Here is a 22722-nt window from a genome sequence, read left to right on the forward strand (position 1 = left end):
GACAATTCACTCTGCATAACAAACACTCTCTTCCAACAACCTAAGAGACGGCTTTATACATGGACTTCCCCAGATGGACAACATCGAAATCAGATTGACTACATCCTTTGCAGCCAAAGGTAGCGGACATCTATACAGTCGGTAAAAACAAGGCCTGGAGCTGACTGTATTTCAGATCACGGACTTCTTCTTGCACAATTTAGGATCAGACTAAAGAGATTAGGGAAGACCCACAGATCAGCTAGATATGAGCTCACTAATATTCCTAAGGAATATGCAGTGGAGGTGAAGAATCGATTTAAGGGACTGGACTTAGTAGATAGGGTCCCGGAAGAACTATGGACAAAAGTCCGCAACATTGCTCAGGAGGCGGCAACAAAATACATCCCAAAGAAAGAGAAAACCAAGAAGGCAAAATGGCTGTCTGCTGAGACACTAGAAGTAGCCCAAGAAAGAAGGAAAGCAAAAGGCAACAGTGATAGGGGGAGATATGCCCAATTAAATGCAAAATTCCAGAGGTTAGGCAGAAGAGATAAGGAATTATTTTTAAACAAACAATGCGTGGAAGTGGAAGAAGACAATAGAATAGGAAGGACAAGAGACCTCTTCCAGAATATTAGAAACATTGGAGGTAAATTCCAGGCAAAAATGGGTATGATCAAAAACAAAGATGGCAAGGACCTAACAGAAGAAGAAGAGATCAAGAAAAGGTGGCAAGAATATACAGAAGACTTGTATAGGAAGGATAACAACATTGGGGATAGCTTTGACGGTGTGGTCAGTGAGCTATAGCCAGACATCCTGAAAAGTGAGGTTGAATGGGCCTTAAGAAGCATTGCTAATAACAAGGCAGCAGGAGATGATGGCATCCCAGCTGAACTGTTCAAAATCTTGCAAGATGATGCTGTCAAGGTAATGCATGCTATATGCCAGCAAATTTGGAAAACACAAGAATGGCCATCAGACTGGAAAAAATCAACTTATATCCCCATACCAAAAAAGGGGAACACTAAAGAATGTTCAAACTATCGAACAGTGGCACTCATTTCACATGCCAGTAAGGTGATGCTCAAGATCCTGCAAGGTAGACTTCAGCAATTCATGGAGCGAGAATTGCCAGATGTACAAGCTGGGTTTAGAAAAGGCAGAGGAACTAGGGACCAAATTGCCAATATCCACTGGATAATGGAAAAAGCCAGGGAGTTTCAGAAAAACATCTATTTCTGTTTTCTTGACTATTCTAAAGCCTTTGACTGTGTGGACCATAACAAATTGTGGCAAGCTCTTAGTGGTATGGGGATACCAAGTCATCTTGTATGCCTCCTGAAGAATCTGTATAACGACCAAGTAGCAACAGTAAGAACAGACCACGGAACAACGGACTGGTTTAAGATTGGGAAAGGAGTATGGCAGGGCTGTATACTCTCACCCTACCTATTCAACTTGTATGCAGAACACATCATGTGACATGCTGGGCTTGAGGAATCCAAGGCTGGAGTTAAAATCGCTGATATGCAGATGATACCACTTTGATGGCTGAAAGCGAAGAGGAACTGAGGAGCCTTATGATGAAGGTGAAAGAAGAAAGTGTAAAAGCTGGCTTGCAGCTAAACCTCAAAAAAAACCAAGATTATGGCAACCAGCTTGATTGATGACTGGCAAATAGAGGGAGAAAATGTAGAAGCAGTGAAAGACTTTGTATTTCTAGGTGCGAAGATTACTGCAGATGCTGACTGCAATCAGGAAATCAGAAGACGCTTAATCCTTGGGAGAAGAGCAATGACAAATCTCAATAAAATAGTTAAGAGCAGAGACATCACACTGACAACAAAGGTCCACATAGTTAAAGCAATGGTGTTCCTCATAGTAACATATGGCTGTGAGAGCTGGACCATAAGGAAGGCTGAGAGAAGGAAGATCGATGCTTTTGAACTGTGGTGTTGGAGGAAAATTCTGAGGGTGCCTTGGACTGCAAGAAGATCAAACCAGTCCATCCGCCAGGAAATCAAGCCAGACTGCTCACTTGAGGGAATGATATTAAAGGCAAAACTGAAATACTTTGGCCCCATAATGAGAAGACAGGACACCCTGGAGAAGATGCTGATGCTGGGGAGAGTGGAGGGCAAAAGGAAGAGGGGCCGACCAAGGGCAAGGTGGATGGATGATATTCTAGAGGTGACAGACTCGTCCCTGGGGGAGCTGGGGGTGTGGATGACCGACAGGAAGCTCTGGCGTGGGCTGGTCCATGAAGTCACGAAGAGTCAGAAATGACTAAACGAATAAACAACACAACAACAATTCAGGAATTACGAAAAATTGAGTGCTTCCAACATGTACTGTCTAAAATGGTGCAGTGCTCTCTACCATCTTAGACTACTCTCAAGTAGATCTGTTTAAATGTGTAGGTCAGTCCTTCTATTCCACTGATGAAATAGCAAATAAAATAGCTATTCCTTCCCCCCATGGTCTTTTTATCTGCCCCTCCCATTGCCCTTTCATCCAGACCTAGATTCCTATTAATTTCAACACATACATGCGCAAACACACAAACACACACCCTTCCAGGCTTTAAAAAAGATTGTTAGTGGCCTAGACAAGATAGACCCTCTCCTGCAGTATATCCCCAAGAAATACAGCCCAATCTGCCATCCATGCTTTCAATATATGCATGCACAGAACTCCATCAGACAAGAAGCGTCTTTCCTCTACTTGTATAGGCATTCTACAGAGAAATACAGGCAGTGCTTGTTTATCCATTGGCCAAACATATGCCTTGTTACTCTCTGCCATAGCTGCTTGGTGGCTGTTTGTGTATCCTTGCATCCAAGCAGATACTCAAACAAAAGTTTGTCCTTTGGTTTGCTGACAAGGAGCTGGGAATGGAAGGTATTTTAGCTTCTTGTAGATCATAAGAGAAGGATGAGAAGGATGGAGTGGGCAGAGAAGGCTGAAAAACTACTATCATGATGTGGCAAGATCAGAGAAAATTCTGGAGGGAAGAAGCTTAGTAACAGAAACTCTGGCTGGCATCTGGGAGTACTCTATAATGCATTAGACAGCTCTACTCGCTTGCTGTTGAAGATGCACTGTTGGTGTGGTATGTTCTATTCAGAGTAAGATTGGCTGGTGCACATAAAAATGGACAGAGCAGTTGATTATGGGAGGGTGAGTGAGACTGGGACAAGACTCACCCCAGCATTCAAGAACATGCCCTGCATAAAAGGAACAGTGCCATGGGTTAAAATGACCCTACAGTTCAGCTAAGGTTGAAGATAGAGCAAAGGTTTAGCTGCCAGAGAAAAATCAGCCAGCCACCTACCATCTCTTCAATCTGAAAGTGGATATTAAAATGCAGGTGGATTTTTTAAGCCTTTTGCTTAGATCTTGAGTAGTAAATAGGAATATGACTACTATTTAGGAACTGGGGAGACACACATCTTTAGAACACACACCTGTTAGACTTATATGATATAGTGTTAAGGTTTGCTTACTTAAAATGCTTTTGAGAATACATACATATCTAGAGAAATAAAATGTATAAAGTACATAAGATAATATTATTCTGCTTGGCTAACGAAAATGGGGTGCAGGAGAATCACTCCCAAAAGAATGCAAAACAGTTTAGTCAGTCTTGCAGCCTGCAATGTAAAATGTCTATTCGGATAAGGCCTGGCTTATATCCAAACTCTCTTTATTTCTAAATAAAAGAGAAGAAACTGGAATCTTGGTGTTCTTGGAAGTCCAGTCAGATCCTAGACACTGCATTCAGGCATCCTTGGATCATGGGGAAAGTATCCACTGTGTACTGCAACAAAAGTGGGCTAGTTCACATGTTTCCACAACCCCCTCCTATTATCATTTTTTTCAACATCTATATATGCAAAGGGAGGTTAATCGAAAAAGTAAACAAAAGAACCGTAGGGGTGGCTATTTAAGTGCAGGCAGCCAAAGCTGATTCATCTCCTCCTTCATCCATGGGTCTAAGGGAAAAGATCAATACTTCAAGCCCAATTTAGTAATCCTGCCTGGGATAGCTACATCCTTACCACTATCTGATCATGAACATGTTAATTCAAGATCTGTTCAAGTATATATATTCTTCATTTGAGTAATTTAATGTAGAAAGAAAATAGAGACAAACAGGTTCAACCCAAGTCTTCTATGTCCATCCACTCCATGAGTCAAAGAATAACCTTCTGCTTCAATTTACAGTCCTAGAAAAATCATGGTTCTAATCTTGTAGAATGCCTACGAAAGTAGAACAGGCACCCTATGGTTGACAATCACCTTACAGCCTGTAAAAAGTGACAAAGTGGATTTTTTCTTCACACAATATTCATTCACTGGTGGAACAAATAGCTTTTCAATAAACCCAATGATATGGTATGGACGGGAAAGTTTTGTCTCCTTTGGAAGAAGTACACATTCAGATTATCTGCATTTTCCCAAAATGGATAGTATGTTTGTTGCTCCAGGGCCAAAATGTACAGCAGAAATTGGACAGAAAATAGCTTACATTGTAGATAATGTACTCCTTGACTTATTCCTTTAAATTGTTGAAAGGAACCAATTTGCTGAGTAATGTTGAATAACCTTTCAGTGAATTATTCTGTCAAACAAGAATCCAACCCTGTTTTCAAGGCAACATATTTTTAAAAAGCAAGTAAACATTTTCCAAACTACAAGCAGGTTATTTCAAAACTATGTAGCTGAGTTCCAAACTCATTTTGTTCCCATACTGAAAAGCTTACAAAATGCAAAGAGAAAATATTCCCCAAAGAAATGTAAAAATGCCCTCCATGGACCTGTGTTCATACCCACTAATGAAAGTACCACATATCCTAGCATTCAAACAGACCCAGAGGCCTACTATATTCCCACAGGATGCCTGGCTACTGAATGAAATACATGTAATTTTTCTTTTACATTTAAGTGGTGTTGAATTAAAAGAGACATGAATCAGACTCAGCTGTCTATACCAAAGGCAATTAATAATCCATCCATCATTTGTTTTTATTCCAAAAGGGTTCTTCTACCCAAATAGACTTCACACTCCTCATGAAACCCATGAATGAGTTCATCAAACAGCTCTAAATATAAACTTGATGAGTCTACTACGCAGACTTTACTAAGTGCCTCTTATTAAAGATTCATAAAGGCATAATATATATTTTAATAAGTCAGGTTTTCAGATATAAAATTCAACCCTGAATTAAATCCTTTCCACTAAGATAACTAAGATAACATGGAATGTTCCACCTCACCACTGTATACAGGGTGAGTTAATTGGTATTGTCATACCAAAAAACTATGTGAAATAACAAAATACAAGTCTGCTTTCCAACATACAGTAGGTATTGCAATGCACAGATGGCAGATTCTTTTGTCTCCTTTCAGTTAGGGGACTTCTACATGAGTAGATGATGCCATTCTATCTCCTCACTCTCTGTGGAACTCAAAGAAGATAAGGGAATAGAGAAAATAAACAGATACGGCAGAGGAAGAGCAAAGGGTTCCTGAATTAAAAGTATGTTCCCAGAAAGTTTTGTGGAAAAGTTTTGATAGACATTCATGAATGTGAACTCTTGATGACTCACAAGAGCATTATCATAGAAAGTAAAATATAATATAAAAAGCAAAAAAACCAAAAACCAATCAGGTCAAACCATCATTCAAAACTTATGTGTTACCATTTCTTGTTTATGAATTACTAACTATCTGAATGTTTCTGCTTCCATATCCATGCTTTTATGTTTTGGAAACCACTGGAGGCATCAAAAGAATGTATTCCCTGGCAACATAATGTTGCCTATCTAAGCTATTATGGTCACAATCCATCAGGGTATTCTTCAAAAAGCCTGCCTGATGCTGTCTTGCTGCAGTGTTGCAGCAGTTCTGAAAGACAAATTAGACATGACAAGAAATCCAAAATCAACCTTCCTTTGTGGAAGAGGAACCTGTATGGTGCCTCTAAGTTTTGTTTTTATTTTTATCCGTTCAATTGTGTTTGATTCTTGACAACTGCCTGGACAAGTCTCTGCAGTTTTCTTGGCAAGGTTTTTTTCAGAAGTGGTTTGCCATTGCCTACTTCCTAGGGCTGAAAGAGAGTGACTGGCCCAAGGTCACCCAGCTGGCCTCATGCCTAAGGCAGGACTAGAGCTCATGGTTTCCCTGTTTCTAGCCTGATGCCTTAACCACAAGACCAAACTGGCTGTCATGTTTTGTGCCATGGGTCAAATAAAAGTTGTTGGGGACTAAGCTTCACTTTGGGAAAATGATGCAATAGGAAATGACTAACCTTATTGCCATCACTTTCCTGATCAGAATCAAGAATCCAATCACATCATTTTGTCTCTCAAAGATCTGTGAGATATTCAATTACATAATTGTTTTCTCAACTGGCAAACAGTGCATTTGTATCATGGACAAACAGCATTTGCTTTTTATGTTCCAGTTCAAAATTCTGGATAAGTACAAAGTTTTTCCATACCTGTGGAATCAAATTATCTTTTTTGTAAATACCAACAAACTTCTCATAACATCTCTCCTTCAATTCATCTCCCTTTGTTCTGTTCAAAGGGCATTTTCAAGATTGAATATATGTGAAGGAAGACAAAAAGAAAGACAAGTATCCTGTCCCTTTTGAATGGAGCTAAATTAATAGTGATCTGGATTACTAGATCATAAGACAATTCATAATCATTTAATCAATTTCCTTTTCAGACCTAGAATCCCATTCTGCTTTTAAAAAAACCATGAACAAATTTTTACATAAATAAAAGGCATCTTTCTGACCATATAGATAAGTTAACATGATTTTATCCATCTAGTCTGACAGATGTTAAGAAAAACTTCGAAACTCATCTAACTTCAACAAAATTGCATGTAGATATAATAACCAATATGAAATTAAAAGTGCCTGTAAATTTTTAATGCTTCAAAATAAAATCTTTATAATAATAAATATTACTTTTTGGAAAGATAGATATTTTAAAATGTTATCCTTTTTACATTAAAAAAGTGATGTAAAAGTGAGGAGGGAGGAAGAAAACAACAACTCACTACTATTCCTGGACATCCTCATCAGTAGAGGAAATGATGGTAAGTTGGAAACACAAGTTTACAGGAAAGCTACCCACACCAACCAAGTGCTCCACTACCAAGATAACAATCCAACTTCCCACAAGAGAAGCTGTGTAAGAACATTATTCAGACGAGCACTTACACACTGCATCAACCCAGAACACCAGAAAAAAGAAAAAGAACATCTGCACAGCATCTTCCAACAAAATGGATACCCACTCAACTTTATCAAAAAGTGCCTCACCACCCAACCCACTACAACCCAACCAATGGAAACTATGAAAAGGATAACACTGCCATACATCAGAAACATCTCAGAAACCACCAACAGACTGTTACAACCACACGGCATCACCGTAGCACATAAACCAACTAAAACTCTTCAAAACTTATTAAGCAACCCAAAAGACCAAATAGCCCAAGAAAAAACAGGAGTTATTTACAACATACAATGCAAAGACTGTAACAGCCACTATGTAGAACAGACAGGCAGAAGACTAGCAGAGCGCATCCACAAACACCAACTAGCAGTCAGAAGACATGAGGAGAACTCCTTAAACTCACAACACATGGACAGACTCAACCATAGTTTCAACTGGGAAACTATGAGCATCCTAAACCAAGCCAAATCCAAAAAAGCCAGAGAATTCCTGGAAGCCTGGCACTCAGACAAAGCAGCCATCAGCAGACACATAGAGGTAAATGACATTTACATACCATTCAAAAGAGACAGTAGAAAAACCAAAAGACTGGTACACTCCCTTGCCAGCAATCAACATCCAGATATGCAAAAATCAACACTAGGATTAACACCAGATGAACCATCAAGCATCACAATACACCTGAATCAAGGAACTATTAACTCAGGCAATCAACCAAGCAGCAAACAACAGCCCAATCAAAGAACTCCCAGGGAGAGAACAACACCCCTACCAACACAAGCAGGGCAAGCCACTGGATATAAACTGAGAGCAAGGCCCACTCCCTCTTCACACTGAAGATGTTGCCTAGTCTGGCAATGAAACATCTGCAAGAAAACAACAAGGCTCAGAGAGCACTAAGGACTCCACAGTTCAACCCTGAGCTACAAATATTTGCTATTTACCTCCAAAAAGTACATTATCTGCTTTCTTTGTTGGGTTTTGCTGTTGTTCCGTTGCATTTTTATTTGAAACTTGAACTTGGATTTATAGAAAATGAGAAAATGCGAGGTGGTTTGCTTGTTTGTGGCTGAGCATGTTGTACAAACTTAACCACTATTGTTTATAAACCACAGTTTATGGTTTAATAAGTGTCCTGTGAACCTGGCTAACCATAGTTACTCAATAACAAACACAGTAATCTGATTTTTCCCCTTAATTTCCCCTCAGTGCTAGTGTCCAACAGGCACTGGCAAAACTAATGACAGAACAATAAAAACAACCTAACTGATTGTGTTCCCTGCCAGAGGACCAAATATTTAAAATTTCATTTTCACAACCTGATGGTAACAGATATTTTGAATAACAGTTCCATCAGTCTGATTAACAGTTCTGTCAGATGGATCTAATGGAATTAGCTGAAATATCTGAAGTCATGGCATACAAAACCTATCAGTGCAATTTAGATTTCTGTTTTCACCATGATAAGAGTTGCTTGATTCATATTCTGTATTGTTTTTTAAAAAAATATTGTAAATACATTTATTTCTTGAATGTTGCATCATTGGGTTTCTTTACAGCAGAGGGACATTCTCAAATGCTGCTATTTTGCTTGATTACACATAATGCATTGGTCATTCTGTGGAATTCAAGTTGCATTATACTTAGCCAAGATAAGGTCCTTCTAAGAGGATCATAAATTTCTAATAATAAAGTGATGCAAATTTGCTGAATCTCAAATTCCAACACAACTTCTAATTCAGGCAGAATTTGGTTATAGTTCTAATTTGCAGTACTAAGTCTAGTAATTATTTCCTTTCTTGTTGCAACAAGAAAGGATGTGCTTGCAAGAGCAGTTTGGATCTTGCTTTAAATGCAGAGAATAGGAAAATAGGTGAATGTGTATGAATTATTTAAAACGACATGAAAATCGTCCTCCCCCCCTCCAAATCTTCTAACTTAAACCTACTTTATTGTTGCAGGCTCTAGAGATGAGTGACATTTAACACAACTCTGTCATGCTCCCATACACACTTCCTGTCTGACAGCCAGAGGGGGAAAAATGTATGGATAACAGGAAAGCATATGCAGATTTTAAGTGCTTCAGCTTATTTGATCTACCCTTCCTCCCAGTTTCTCCTGCACCAAACTCCATGCAACATAACAACAATCAAAAGGAGAAATATTGCCATCTGGCAAAATGTCAAAATAATATCACTTCATTTGTTGCATGGTTAAGAAACACTTCCCATCTGATAAATAAGAGATACTGAGAATTAATGCGTGGAAGGGGTGCTTAATCTACCCACATTATCTGTAGCTCTTCCTGCCTGGATGCAGCTTGTTTTCCTAAGTTGAAAGAAGTGGAGTTGTGTGCACATATGTGTTAAGTGGAATCAGGGAGGGGGGTCGGCGGGGATGAGCTAAAATGTCAGATCCTCATAATGAATAGCAAGCTGACTATTTACACTATTAGCTGTAATCTTGCAAAATCAAATATCAACCAATTTTCAAATGTTGTATCCATCTGAAGAGACTACACTAAAACTTTGGGTTAGCTAATATATGATCTAAAGACAGAAAACGCTTTTGGCCCATAGAATAATAGTAGAGATATTGTTCATATAATTCACTCATCTCTTTGTCATTTTCAGGGGTGTCTGCAGGGTATGGTCAAAAAGGTCAAGATGGTGGCCAAAATGGTGTTATCAAAGCATATGTGTTTCACACATATGACACATGTAAAAAACAGACAGAGCTTCAATTGCACCATCATGGCTGCCATATTGATTTTGTTTACTGTACTCTGCAGACAATCCTGGGGAGTTTACGCTCTACCAGGTCACAGGTTCACATGCTGCTGCATGAAATTCAGAAGAATGTAAAGGGGCAAGGCTGCTGTAAGCCTAAAGCTCAAGAGCAAATGATCAAAGGAATAAATGTAGAATGTCTCACGTTCACAGCACCATTTTACTAAGAACAGGTCCATTCGAAATTAAATTCAAATTTGCCCAGCATTATTGGATTCAGATTTTTTAAAAAGATAGTCACAAGAGAAACAGGCATCTGCACCTGACATAACAAAACATGAGTCATGATGTCAACACACAAACACCACCTTTTCATAGTTGCATTGTGATGTTGCACTCAAGTACATAGGGCAGAGTTTGGTTTGTGATGTCATAATACACATTTTGCCACCTGTCCCCCTTTGACATTTCATAGGTTTCTTTGGGCTATTTGGGAGGTTAGGGTGAAACCCTTCTAGACTAGAAAAATTGTAAAATAATAAAGCCCTAGGGTTTAAAAAGCTGAAGAAGCCAAGGGGGAAATCTAGCTACTCCAGAAAAATAGTAACTTAAAAAAAATGCTGCTGTCAGGTTTTGAATTGGCAACATCAATTTAGCTCAGCATAACATTATGCTATTTCCTTACTGCTGGCAAGGAGAAGTATAGAACCTATTAGAGTGCATGATAAGCATCAGCTCAGTAGACGAAGCAGTCCTTCACTTGCAAAGTAGCCTATAAACCACTGCAGTTAGCCCGCAGAAACTGAAGTACTCTGGCCCAAACAGACAGGAATACGCAAGCGGACATAGGGAGGAAAAGGGTACTTCTGAAGTGGAGAGAGAAATGCAAGTAGAAGTTGCTTTCAGGGTGAGTGGTGGATTGATAGAGGGTGACATCCATTTCTATTCTCCAGAAATGGTTGCTGGCCAGTTCTGATGATAGGGAAAGAGGTAAGTCCAGATCTGACCTTAGTGAGATTGTCCTGGAGGAAAAGCAGTATGGATTTATCCTCTGTTGGAAAAGTTTGCCAATTCAGTGGAGGGTAATGACCCAAGAATATTTATCAGGGGCAAATGACTTGCACTTCTAAGATATCTTGCAGCCCATGGACCAATTTCATAGGACCAGTGACTGACTGATTTATTGACTGACTTAATCGACTTCTAAAGCCAGCCACAACTTAATTTCTAAAGCCATCCACCCAGTGACTGTTCTGATTTCAAAGTCCTACAGAAGACATCATTTCAAATCTCCAGTAAGAGCTATTCATCCCTTCTTTGCAGCTTGCTGCCTGGGAGAGAAGGGGTAGAATAAGGGTCAGAAAGAAAACTGCTATCCCATCTACCCTAGCCTTCCATAATCTGGCATTCTCTACATATATTGGAAATACAACTTCCAGAATTCTAAGTCATAATGGTTTTTTGGATGGAAATTTTGGAACTTTTAATCCCAAGACATGTTGAAGGATGCTAGATACAATAGTATTACACACTCTAGCTTTTAAATCTCTAATGAGCTAAGAAACCAGGAGGACTTTACTGCAAGTAAATTTCCATCTAGCAAATTCAGAACTCAGTAATAAAGGTCATCCATAGTGAAGATTACTCTCACACCTATGCAGCCTTTTAACCTGATGTTAGAATACAAATTAGTGCTATGCCTAATGTTTCCACTCAAATACAGAACCAATCAGAACATTTTGTTCTGTTCTCTCTTCCTGCTCCATTCCAATGGGATCTACTCTCTGACTTGGCCATTTCCCCAAAATTGGCCTTTCTAGATACTAGAATGAGATAGAATGTAATGTTGGCTTTCTGCTGTTGTGAACTATTCACCCTTTGCCCTGCATTCCATTACATTCCCCTGTAGAGAGTGAGGATTTTCCAGAGAAGATTTGAAAAGGTACTAGGGATGCAGAGAGAATGAAGAGAAGGTCCTATTGCGTGATCTAAAGTTGATGACTTAATACTGCTCCAGATTACCCAATAGAGTACAATATAATTGTTAACCATGTTAAATCCTAAACAAGCCTTATTCTCCTAATTTCCAGGATGGTGGTTGATCAGAAAGCTTTATTTATCTGCCTTTTCCAAAAGAGAGGAAGGGGAGGAAGGAAAAGGAGAGATGGGTATAAGAAAAAAATAATAATTTACGGAGTGTTGCCCCAGAATTCCAAACAGATTTGATTGAGAACATTTACTAAATCTGTCAGAGACTTCTTAATCTAAAGCTGAGGTCTTCTCATAGACTCACTTTTTTAGCTACTGTACGGTAGGTTCCCAATTGTGCAACTGCCTCCGGTTGCTATGGACATGTCATATCACCCTGCTAAATGTTAGATATAACTCACAAAAACCAAATGCTCCACGAGATAAATTCTGTGTGTATGTTTTCTGCAGCAAGTTTAGATAAAGTGTTTGGCAGGGTCTTTTTTTATAGAAATCTCATTTAAAATACAGCTGAGTGCTCTCTGAGCTATTTCTTTTGATTGGGAAAGCAAATAGTACATGACACAGAGGAAATGATAGATTCTTGATGTGTGACTGGGTAAAATAACACAACTGTAAGCACATAAACTGCTCTCTTCTCAACCAGGTAAGCTACACTTTTTAGTGTGTACAACATCCTTCAGTAGGGCAACCATATGGGGCTGCAAAAATCCAGGCCATCACTGGAATAGAGACAGAGAATGTTGTCGTTGCTGTTGTTGTTCCACCACCTTTGCTGTCATCTAGTGATCATCCAGATTTTTGCACCTTCAATATGGTAGCCATATGCTAAAGAAAGTGTACATCTTTGTATTTTATTCCACCCCTAAATTCATTATCATCATCCTTTAATCATTACACCTTTGTCTTCTACTGGAATAATACTGCTTTTTTAAAAAAAATCTGAAACTAATAACATCACCCCAGCTATTAAGACCATCTGCAAGTAGCTTCAACATGAATCAGTTTACTGATTCTTCTAATTCAGCACATCCTGTTCTCATGGGCAGTTGCTCTTTAGAGTCTCTAAACCCCTACACATAATTAAGATGAGAAATTTCAGAGAACCACAGAGATGATGCTGGAGAAATAATGCAACAACAGTTAGCAAGACATGGATTAAGTCTGGGAAGGGAAGGATGCACTAGAAAGAAACTTGGAGTGACCCCATCCTGACTGTCTTTGGTATAAGAGGGAGAGTAAGAGAAATGCTGTCAGGCTTTCAAGATACTATTACTATAGCCTATATCAGTGTTTTTCAAAGTTGGCAACTTTAAGATGTGTGGACTTCAACTCCCAGAATTCCCCAGCCAGCATTCTGCCTAGGGGATTCTCAAATTGAAGTCTACACATCTTAAAGTTGCCAAGTTTGAAAAGCATTGGCTTATATTAATAAAAATAGAGCGCCAGTATTTCTTCTGGAGTCCATTTCCTGGCCTGGCCTATAGCATTTTCCAAAAAAGTATATTGATCCTGTTTTTAGTATTGCACTTGTGTATCTGTATGTGTTTTTCTCATTTTAACATGGTGGACTTTTCAGCACCTACAGTTGGAGGGTGCCACAAAAAGGAACTGCAGAGTCATTGGGAGTTGGGCAGCATATAAATTTTTATTATTATTATTATTAGGCCCTGGGCCTGCAGTTGCACATTCTGATTTACAAGGATTGGTAGAACTCTGCTGGCTCCCTGACACATCCCCCTTTCTTAAATTGGCAGCATAGGGATGGTGCTGAAACCCTGAGTTAGCAGGGTCCTTCATTTGAAAGGTGACCATGGTGGCACAGAGAATTAGGCTCTCCAAGTCCCGGAATTCTCAAGCAAATCACTCTCCCTGAACAAACTGCCCGTACTGACAATTACATTCTTTCCAGTGACACAATGGCAAGCCAGTTACATTACAATCTTGTGCATGAATATTAATGACTTGGAGTAGGAAATTGAAAGTTCCGCAGGCTGTGGTTTTCCCCTAAGTATCCATTAACTAATTGTAAGTGCATCAAAACAGAGGCCATTAGCACTCTCACTATTCCCTTCCTTGAAAACTTCAAAGTTCACCTTGAACAGGAAGAAACAAGCTCACTTATAGTGTTATCAGGTGATAACCACTCTCCCTTTTTGTTCTGCTACCCTTGTGAATGAAAGCTGGTGTGAATGAAGCCAGTTTGCTTACACTTACATAAAGGCTGCAGGAAGCAAGAGCTTAATTTGATCTGAAAACCTCCCACAGCCTGCACATTTTGAAGACCCAGCCACAAAGCCAATCAATAGGGACCATTCAGATATTTGCTGTCAGGAGCTAAAAGAAAATAGATACCAAGAAAGCCATAACTATGATAAATTTTGGTGCCGCTTCCCTCTGACTAATGTAGGCACTAAAACACTGCATGAATATCCTACTTTGAAACATGTCATATTTCTGAGAGGCCAATCAATCTCAGGTCCTCTGTGGACCACATTAAAATGCATTTGTCACTGTACATTTATGAAATATTGATGGTGTTTTTAGGGGGAGAAGTGTTAGAAGGTGGAGAGGTGGATCAAAAAGTGGGGAGGGAGCAGCTTCAATGAATTATCTTTAGGCTACAAGAAGAAGAAACGGATTCAGGAGCCTATTGTGGGTGAGTGTGAAAAACGTCTGTAGCACTGCATGTCTGAAGCAAGTATGTGAGCAGTAGGCAATGTCTCACAATTGAAAGAATGGCTGTAGTGCCCTGAGCTCATCAGTTTGAATGATTTTGTAATTTCCTTCAACAGAAGAGGGCACAGAGTCTACATTTCTATGCAAGGTACATTTGAAGAATGTCTACATCGGTGGGTATGTCTCTCTGTGTGTAATGATATGTGGGAATGACCTTGGGAGACAGGAGGAAGAGCCACAGACTGAACAATCATCATGTTAAAGATATCTCAGCCCTCAGGAGAGGCATGGGAAGTGTTTCAGAAGGGACCCTCCCTAGTTTCCCAGAGAGTAAAAGGAGAGGAGGGGAGAAACACTTTCAGACTTGCAAGATTCTGTTAATGTAACCTTACAGTAAAGAAAGAGCTAGTGTTCATTGTTGTGCTTCTTGTCTGCACTACCTCAAAGGGCTAACAGTATGGGTGTGTTTCTGGACATTAAATTTTATAAGCATAACTAGTGTACCACATTTATGATCTAATCAAGTACTTTTCAAAACAGTGTTTCATATTTAAGTATATAGCACAAATATTTTTGAATCTGAAAACAAAGCACAAGAGGGACAAAAAGCACGTAAAATTGGTGAAACTAAAAAAGAAGGGGAAAAGATTAAAAGGGAACAGAGAATAAGGATGTATGAAAAAGGTTTAATAATATGAGAGCAGAATACCATCATTATGCATGATAAAGAATAAAAACAAAATTCCAAACAATGTTTAATACGTGTGGACCTGAAAGGTACTGCTGAATATGTTGCAAATAAACATCGCAGATCTCGCAAAACAGGGCACCATCAGTCTGTAAAAATGAAATAAAATTAAACCCTTTTAAAATACAGTATGCAAGTTAGGCATACTGGAATCAATAGCCAAAGCCAAATTCTGAATCAGTAAATAAAACTGGATCTAATGAATGTCTAAGGTCCAATTTTCCAGATTATCCCCCAGATAAATTGTAGCAGTTTCACAATCCACAGGGTTCTTTTAATGGTTTTATGCCCAGAAGAATTATTCCTAAAACTTGTTATGGTGCAGTGTTAGCATTAACATTGACCAATAAAAGGGGGAAGAACCAGTACAGAAAACAGGCAGAGCATGGTTTCTGGAATTCTTGCCAACCCCCTTGCCAGCACTAGACACTGGTGGGGCAGGGGGTTCTTTGATTTTCTTCTGCATAGCAAAGTAACTTGCAGGGTATGTATGCTTGTGTGCAAACTTCTGCTCTCCTCTCATATCGCATCTGTGTATACTTGTGGGAACATGTGTCCTGGGAACCATGGGACAGACTGCAGAGGCCTTGCTCTAAATCAGGTCCCTGGGAGAGAGAAGGGAGTGGCTTGGAATGGAGGAGGTGACAATATGCTGAGCCACTGCCCAACTGCCTCACCAAACAGAGGCACTGGGGAAATGTTACAGGAGCTTCTGTGACTTTTGAAGATTTGATGACGCTACTGTGCAAAGTACCTTCTGTGGATTTTTTTTCCCCTCTCACTAAAAAAACAGAAAGCAAACAGCAGGCTTTTGATTTCAGCCACATTCCTTTTCCAAAATTAGCAATAATTATTTACTGCTCGATAAGGCGAAGGCCATTTCCACTCTCTCTCCTTTTTCTGCCCATAGGAACTTGAGTTTAAAAAGGCTTTGCAACTGAATGCACCTTCTGCTTATCAGCTCTCTAGAAGAGAGTGCTTGTTTGGAAGGGCTGCCTTGAGACAGAGATTCAGGGAGGTCTCTATCAGCTGCCACGAGGACATTTTTCTAAATTGTTTTTCTGTACAGCCCTTAGATGGATCTGGTCCATTTTTGAACTTGATCTTTCTTTTGCCAGCTTCTCCTGCCATTCCACATTTGGTGCTGATTTTGTTCAGAGACTTATGCTGCTGACAGACAGACAGGCAGACAGAGCCCTGGGCCCTTTACTCAATTTCTTTCCAATATTCTGTTGGATTGGAAAGAATAACAAGTTAAGAAAAGCCTGCTTCTGGAATTCTTTCCAACCTCTTTACAGACAGGGGCCAGAAGGGGTGTCCTTATTTTCTTCTGCATATCAAAGGGTCATGTTGCATCTGTGTTTGTGTGTGTGTGTGTGTGCATGTTGCTGTTCTCCCCAAATGTCATGCCTGTGTCCATTTTCTCTTCAGGGAATCAGTGCGTGTGCACATGGCTTCCCTCTGTTCCTGTGTGCAGATATGTTTATGAGGATCTAATCAGGATGTATATGGTGTGTGTGTGTGTGTGATACTCTAGTCAGGATGGTGCAGGCAATGTTCTTCTCTTGCAACCCCCATTTTGAGGAACATCCTCCCCCTTGAGATTAGGTTGGATTGACCTCTTCATTGTTGGCTTTCTGAAAAATGCTAAATAGAAAGTTGTTCCGGAAGGCCTTTGGGGAATGAGTGGATGCCATTACACTTGCTGCATTTATGCTTTTGCTTCTGTTTTTATTGGCCTTCATATCTGTTTTTATTCTGTTTGTATGTTTTACATCACCAGGAGTCATTTTTGTTGAATCCGGCAGGATATAAATACAATAAATAAATAAAATGTGTGTGGGATGGATATCTGTTTCTTCTATGTATGTGCGCAGGAAAGAGAGAGAGTTCTACCCAGAATGGGGGTATATATATATTGCCTCTGTATATATGTCTGTCTGTGTGTGTGGTGTTGGGGTCTATTCAGGATAAATATGTGATGTGTGTGTGTGTGAAACAGAGGGAGGATCTAATCAATGTGATTGTATATGTGATACATGTAAATATTGAGAGTATGTTTGTGAGCTCTCACAAAATAGCTGTTGTAGTACACATGACCAGTCTCAAAGCACCATTTATTATAGAATAAATGGGAAAGATTTGTCTACAGCAGCCTTTCTCAACCTTCTGACCCTGGAGGAACCCTTGAAATATTTTTCAGACCTCGGGGAACCTCTGCACATTCAGGCTCAAATATTGGCCAGAAGTTACAAAAGTATTATACTCGTTTCATGTGTAGGCCTGTAAATATGCATTAACTGTGTTCTTAAACTAAAAATAAAGAATGAAACTTATCTCTTTAATGTGAAGTTGCCCAAATTTAAAATATTTTTTTAAATAGATCGTGATCTCCCAGGGAACCCCTAGTGACCTCTCACGGAACCCCAGGATTCCATGGAACCCTGGTTGAGAAACCCTGATCTACAGTGATCCCTCCAGCCTCTTGAGGTGTACTCTGCCATCTCAGCTTACTTGTCACTTTTTTCTTGATGGGTGGTATCGTTTCAGTCAAAGCAGTGGTCTCCAGCATCTATCATTTGCTTTGAGAATGCTTTGAGAATGCCTCCAGTATATTTTTAAGGATAACACTGGTATTTTGCCTTGCAGCACACTAGCATCTTGTTTATATTTTATTTTTTTTTAAATCTTAAACAAATCAAATCAGGTGAGAAGATTCCAAGAAATATGTCCATGGATACTTGGCAGCCTGCAGCTCCATGTTGAAAACTCAGAATCCTATTGTGATTGTATGTGAAGTTGAGCGGGCCTAGGATGGTTCCATATTACAGCAGGTGAGTGACTCTAAAACTGTACTGAAAGGATTTCTCTTTATTAAAGAAACCAATTGGTATTCTGCCAAACACACAGTGTGAGAATGTGCCAATTCCAAATCTAAATGTTACAGCCAGAACCTCATCTTTATTCCTTTCCTCCTACTTTATGCATTCATTTATCTATCAAACCGATAAAGATAAAAATAGAACTAACACAAGGCAATAAAATTAGTTGCCAAATTCACTGTGCACAGGGAGGTTCATTATACCATCTATGATAATGCTTTATAGTCAGCATTTCCCAAAGACCCTGTATTTACATTCCTAAGCACTTTGCAAATAGCTACTCCATGCACAGAAAGGATTGGCAGCTTAGGTGTCAGCAAAAGGTCTTCAAAATTTTGGAATGTGTTCTGACTGGAGCGTAGCCAGAACTAGGTTTGGCAACATTCACAGCAGAACATTTTGCATTTTCGGCTCAGTCAGTTGTTTGATTTAACTTATTCATCTCAGCCAGCAATGGCAGCAACAGTAGCTGTGCACTTTAGAGCTTAAAACACAAACAAAAAGGCTCTCATTCCACTTGGAACAATTAAATAGACAATTGGGGATGTGCAAGGAATAACAAAGGTATGAAGAATAGCAAAGCTAGGTAGAAAAGTTCTTTGCCTTTCTACTCTCCTAGGTCATCAGACTGAAAATTGGAGTAAAACAGTGCAGTCCTATGCATCAGTAATGTAGTGACCTAATTGGGGCAAGCTTAGCAGCGGAGCCATAGAAGAGGTCTATCACAAGAAATCCTACTTCCTGCCTCCCTGCCTTCATTGCACATCAATAGAATCAGGGGAAGAGGGAGAGGAGCACATTCTCATTGATAATTACAATTAGCAATTAAGAAAGTGTTAGAGCTGATTGCAGTGAAGTCCACAGTAAACCATGATGATGCCATAATGACAACGTGCACACCATGACATCATCATGCAAAGGCTGCCATTACTTACTTGCGTCTCAACACCTCACACAAGTCCATAAGTCACAGCATTTGCACCATACAGATTTTATCATTTGAGATTCTGCAGCCATCCAAATTCTTCCAGTGGATTCCCATGATTGAATGGTCTGCCTGAAAAAGAGATGGTGATAGACTCTAAGCCTGTCCTTCTCCCATACCCATATGTATCTCATGGAAGTACTTTTAAAAGGTTCTTGGGTTTATAGGTATAGCAAGTTTGTTTCTTTGGCTGAAAGCTGATCCTGTTCTCAATCCATACATTTGACAAATAGACCTAATTTTGACCATCTAGATCAGTGTTTCTCAACCTTGGCCCCCTTAAGATGTGTGGACTTCAACTTCACACATCTTAAAGTGGCCAAGGTTGAGAAACACTAATCTAGATAATTAGGTTGTATGGTTCTAGCTTTCCAGATATCCCCCACAATATCTTATAATCAGCCCTGCTTAAGCATCAGGATATAAAGAACTAAGAGGTGTCCCCAGCATGGCCAGGAACAGCTGGTAAATACAGGGTAAGGTGGTAGCTAATTAGATGTAAGTAGTTATTTATTAAGGTTTGAGGACTTCCTAAATATATGGAGATGGAGCTCATCTCTTCCCAGCTCTTTTGTCTATATTTCCTCCCTGCTTACTGTGTGGCACACCTGGAGCAAATTGGAAGGGTGATGGGTGATCCAGCAGAGGAGAGAACGGGCATAAAGCCATGACTGTCTTAGGTCCTACTGTAGCAGATGTAAAGTATACAAATGTTCTTTGGCTTTTCTACTCTGAGCCTTCCAGAATGAAGCAAGAAACAAATAAGGTGAGGGCTGGACTGAAGCAGGAACCAAATGAGTAACAGAAAAATACATTGCTTTATTCTTTGTATTCTACAGCAATGAGCAGCAAATATTGATAAGGAAAGCAAAAGAAATAAATGTCTTCTTCCCAAACTCTTACCAACAGAAATTATCTGGGAAGTACTTTTACATAAATATAGATGAAATCATTGCAAACTGCTATGCAAAAATTTATAAAAAGCGAAGGGAAAGGGACTGAAAAAATAAAAATATTCTCCATCCTTGCTTTTTCCTTTACCAAAGATTTTTAGATATGACATTTACTTTGTTTCAAAGCCTTTTTTAAAAAATGTTAAAACGTATTAAGGAGTCAGTCATGCAACAGTGGTGGTTGATTTGCATATATTAACATAATTCTCTCTTAATTCATAATATTCTACCTAGCGCAATAAAAGTCTCATAGCTCAATAAATATGCACCTAATATTGGTTATTTGTTCATTCATTCATTCAATAATGTAGTATCTCTGGGCAGATAAGAGGAAGAAAACCCCACATATAGTAAAATCCAACAACAATCAGCATGAGAAATATAAAATGTATAGACATTTTAACCAAAGGCATTACAATTTGCTATAAATCTAGGATTGAAATCCCTGTGAGGGCATTCCATAGATGGAGTTGCTGATAAGACCCTCTCTGTTGTAGCTATATGCCTAATTTCATTTGGCAGAGACCCCCAGAGAAGAACTTCTGAAGATGACTTAAGGGTCCTGGCAAGTACATATGGATTCAGTGGCTCCAAGCCATTTAAAATTTAAAGGTCAACATCAATATTTTGAGCAGTCTAGAAATGGATTGGGAGTCACTGTACCTTACAAAGGAGAGGCATCATATGACCTTACTGTTCCCAGTTAATAATCTAGTGGCTCTGTTTCAGAGAAACGTAATTTTCTAAATCATTTTCAAAAGTAGCTCTATGTAAAACACATTACAATTAATCCAACTGGAAGATTAGGAAAGAATGTGTAACTGAGGCCAGGTTTTCCTTACCCAAATGCAGTCATATCTAGTATATCAGCTTCAACTGATAAAAGGCACTCCCACCCGTGTCAGAACTGACGTTTTTAGGAAAGGAGTCTAATGGTATTGCAAAATAACATAATGAATTTTTGTGACTGTCTTCACTTTGGAATATGTAGTGGAGTTACCAATTTCCAGGGACTCTGAACTAAAGTTCATGATGACAGCATATGAAATTTTAGATCTTATTGGCAAACCAAACATACAAATAAAATTTATGTGTATCCATGTGAGAATGTTTTACAACTCAAAATGTAAAAATATATCTAACATAAATACATAACACATTCCTTAAAAAATGCTGCTCTACCACAGGACTACAAAATGATCAGTTTTCAAAATGAGATCAGGGAGGATCCAAGTAACTACAAGCCAATTGGCTTAATGTCTATTCTGGGTAAATTGGTGGAAAGTATTACTAAAAGATAAAATTATCAAATGTATAGAAAGACAAATCTTACCGTAGGAGAATCAGCATGTTTTCTGCAGACTATCTCTTATCCCACTAACTTTGTAGAGTTCTTGTAAAGTGTTAGCAAACAGGAAATCTGGGAGATACAGAAGATATAATTTACTTGGACTTCCAAAAGGTTTGACAAAGTCTATTGCCAAAGATTCCTGAACAGAATTAAGAGTCAAGAGAAGAAAATTGGTTCTTGATTGACAAATGGTTAAAGAACAGGAAGCAATGAGGAAGGAATGGAGAGATATAAACACTGAGTTCCCCAAAACCTACAACAAATGCTTTCTGTTTTCATGAATGATCTACAATTAAAGTAAAACAATTAAATAGCTGTCCATAGATGACACCAAATTATTTTGACTGCTTAAAATAGGAAGAAACAGTGAAATGTTCAACAAATGACCATTAAACTAGCAAATGTGCTTTAACAAGCAAATAACTGCCTTCAAGCAATGACTGCTATTGCAGAAGTAACAACTTATTTCTATACTGTGTTGCAAGGACTATGTAGTCACAGAGAAATCTGACTCATCCTACATCCTGGTTCCAATTATGATGTCAAGGCCAAATGCCAAGACTAAGTAAAAGGGACTGAATTGATAACATCATAAGGATCTTAGCAGCTATGATGAGTGCAGAAATGCTAACTGTGAAGTTTTATACCTGTTTTATGGAGGAAAACTTTTTCAGCAGAAAACTGAGCAGGATAGGATTTGGCAGTCCTCACTGGCCAGAAGGGCATTGATTGGCTGAGATGTGTCTGATCTCATTCAGCAGCAAGGAAAGGCATATGCTTGCCTCTCTGAGTGCTATAGACACACCAACAGTTAAACAGGCCCATTCTTATTGTATCATTATTTCTACAGATGTAGTCAATCCCTACTTCACTTAAATTGTGAAATTAGATATCTCAAGATATGGGAAGACAGATAGACTAAAGGTACCCTCAGAGTCATTGAACCTCTCATTAACTAGGAATCAGGTTTATCCTGTGTTCCTTGTGCCCATGACAAATTTGGAGAAGGTCTCTCCCCTTATTTCCCTTCCCCTCTACTCAATTCATGGCATTTTCTACATTTGTAAAAAGAGAGAGACTTCACCTATATTGAAAAGCTAAAAGATTGGTTGGTAATCTTGAACTTCTTTTAGTTTAGATTTCTTGATTTGTCTTTTTAGTG

This window comes from Candoia aspera, chromosome 3 (assembly GCF_035149785.1).
Source record: "Candoia aspera isolate rCanAsp1 chromosome 3, rCanAsp1.hap2, whole genome shotgun sequence".
In the NCBI taxonomy this organism is placed as follows: Eukaryota; Metazoa; Chordata; class Lepidosauria; order Squamata; family Boidae; genus Candoia; species Candoia aspera.